This window comes from Corvus brachyrhynchos, unplaced genomic scaffold (assembly GCF_000691975.1).
Source record: "Corvus brachyrhynchos isolate BGI_N302 unplaced genomic scaffold, ASM69197v1 scaffold56, whole genome shotgun sequence".
NCBI lineage: Eukaryota > Metazoa > Chordata > Aves > Passeriformes > Corvidae > Corvus > Corvus brachyrhynchos.
In genome coordinates this window covers 5,304,267-5,307,476 of record NW_008238664.1, presented here as the reverse complement: position 1 = coordinate 5,307,476, position 3,210 = coordinate 5,304,267, and positions in this window count along the sequence as shown.

The following is a 3,210-nucleotide window of genomic DNA, read 5'->3' as shown; positions in this document are numbered from 1 at the left end:
CTCTCTCCCAGACCCCTGCGTGGCCCCTGGGGAGTGGGGTACGGATCGCGGGGAGAAGAGTTTCTGGGAAAAGGAGAACAACCTGACCTAAGAGATGCAGGATGAGATGTAAGATAAAGGGAAGAGACTGGTTATGCGGCGGCCTAAACCAGCTTCGAGAGATGTGGGTTAGAAATCTTTAACTAACTTGTGAAATTGCATCCTAGGAGTGAACTTAGTGCATTGAAATGGGAAAACAGCACCTCCGAGGGAAGACCCTCACCCACTGAACACACGAATTTGGAATACCCTGTACCTTTAAACCGAGGCAGGGAATGAGAAGGCAGTAGTAGTTTAGCCAGGTAGTGATGTAGATTCATTATGCAAATGCTGCCTGAATAGGATTGTATAAATATGCTTGCAAATGTATACATTGTATATGTATGTATAAATACGCTTCCTTGCTTTGTGGATTTACCACTTCGCACCCATCTCTGCGTAGACATGAAATAAAATCCAGTATCTTAACTCTGTGTGTGGATCAGCTTCCCCACGGGGAAAAGAACCCAGATTTGGGACAATACCTTGGCATGGCTGGCACCAGTGTCCTGACTGCAGTGCTTGGAGGAGAACCAGGCCTGGGCCGCAGGTGTATTCTGGGGTGCAAATGCAAAAGCCTATTTAAGAGTTTTTCCCCCACTTTTTCAGACTTGGCAGCCACCTGCAGGGTTCTCATGAGGAAGGGGGGGACACAACGGGGGCCAGGGAGATGGGCAGAGCGCAATGGTGGCCACAGGCAGTGACCTGTTGGCTGCAGTGAGCTGGTAGCCGGCCCTCTCTGAATCCACTGGCAGCTCAGCGGCTCCAGAAGAGCAGGCGGTGGGTATGGGGACCCCAGCTTACAGAGGGGAAGATGACAGAGCGATGTGCCAGAGGCAGCCCAGCAGGCTGGTGGCAGAGCTGGCAATAAAACAGCCCTGCTTCCAGTCTCTGGCTGGGAGCATGAAAAAATACCCACACGAATCCTATCGGAGAGACTGGGGGCTGTCATGTTAAATTACGATATTTGCGAGGTGTGTGATCGTTGCTAGGGGCCCTAATCAAGATTCCAGTCCCACTGTGCTTTGCACAAACAAAGGACAAAAAGCAGCGCTTCCCCACTGCAGCCCAGGGACAGAGCTGGCAGGGAATGAGCAAGGAAACAAGGATAAAGTCAAAGGCAGGAGTGAAATACAAACATTCAGAGGCATTTGCAGTGCTTTACATCTGTGATTAGCCCTAAGTGCTCACATGCAGAAAAAAAACTGTAAGGGAACAGAGCTTCTGGAGCTGCTCTTTGTTTCCTCTCTCTAAGAAATCACCTGCCCTCAGTGTGACTTAGTTTAAATAAGCAAGGGTCAAGTGGGCCACCACAGCTCATCCTGTGCTGTTCCTCTCCTTTAGGTAAAAGGGATATTTTAGTATTCCAGACTGTCTTTGATAGCTTTTCCTAGCATGAAATTCACTTAAAATTTGAAATTACACTTCGCAAAGGTCTACTCCTCTGCCTATCAAGTCTCCTTTAAAAATTAATTTCCATGTAAGTTCTTTTAGCCTTATTTCTGATGGAAATGAGACTTACATGGTCATGGTGTCTGCACCTGTCTGCCTGTCCGTCCATGCCTCTAATAACTTTTGAGCCCACTGTCTGATTTCAAACAAGTTTGGCAGAAGTGTAATTGCATCCCTACAGATTTTGTGAAAAACAACAGGCCTGATAGCAAAAAGAGGCTCTATCACAGTCCCCAGCAGTGAAAGTTACAACGTGGGCTCATGCCTTATTAGATTCCAGATATTCCATAAAATTGAGAATGCTAATAAGTGCCTGATCTGTAGGAAGAGCTTCAAATTAATTTTATGCCATCTTAGACACCATAGTCAATCAACCACAATACACAAATACACAGGAGATGTGACTTTCTTAGTTCCAATGCTCGCTAAATTATTTGTTGGTTGTGGTTTTTTTCCTGTACCAGAGGCTGCCATCAGCTCTGCTATTTCATGTGGGGCTAAATAAAATCTCTTTAATCCTGGGTGCTCTGTTCATTTGTAGCTGCACAATGTAATCTTTTGTGTTCACCTAAGGCTCCCACATGAAAGCAACAGTAGGTTCACAAACATACGTATAGTTTTGTATTTAAAAGCAAGTGAATATTTCCCACATCCAAGTAAAGGCAGCAGAGATTATTTTCGCTTTGTTGTGATGAAATGTTTAGCCCGCACCTCTCACTCTAGAAGACAAAATGTTGTCTGTGTGTTGATATGATAAATAGGGGCAAGGTACTTTGCAAAAGCTGAGAGACCCCTTCCCAAAGCAAGCACGTGTCCCATCTCATCTCCCCCTCCCCATTCTCACATCAATACATTCCAACCAAGACCTTTCCTGATACTGAGTTTTTATAAGGTCGGATGATTCAGTTCCTTTTGATTATCCCCAACCCTCCAGCTGACAGCCTCACCTCAGAGTGGTAAAAAGGGCTGTGCAAACAAACTGCATCTCTGCCACAGAGTTAATCCAACTCTTCAGGACTGGAGAAGAAACTTGGCAGGCAGCGTGGGGGGAAAGACTTGTACCTCGCTCTGCTCCTCTGGGATTAAGGAGTGAATTCCAGTTTCCACTCTAAAAGAGAGTTATTACTGTTTGAGCTCAGGTTTTCCTCTCTGCCCTTAGCACTGGCTTAAGAGAAACAAGAAAGGGGAAAGCTGATTTTGAATTGTGCTGAGGCAGCTGCACATCTACACAGAACTATGCTATCCGTCACTGGATTTGTTTTGTTCCAGGGAATTACTCGCTGGAGGGGCTGCGTGTGCATAGGCAGGGTTGGGTCTCTTTACTTTTCGCCTTTGTTTGGGTGTCATCCCAGGCTGAGTCCTGGTTAAGGTCTTGCTTACTTTTCTGGTCTGGTTCCAGAATGTTTTCCAAAGGATGTAAACTAACCTATCAGGAAATATTACCTCTTGTTGTAACCCTCCTCCAACCCTATTACAGTATTTTAAATCTGCCTTCAAACACCTCCCACGTATAATCTGGTTATTTGGGCCTAATTGCTTAACTTTCCTTTGCGAGGCAGTGCAGGCTGTGCATTAGATAAAGATATGACACCTTATATTTAGCATTAATTGCAACTGCACTTGTCCTGAGCACACATCTCTCTTGCCAGTCCTTCCTATGTAATTTCAGTCCCTAAATAG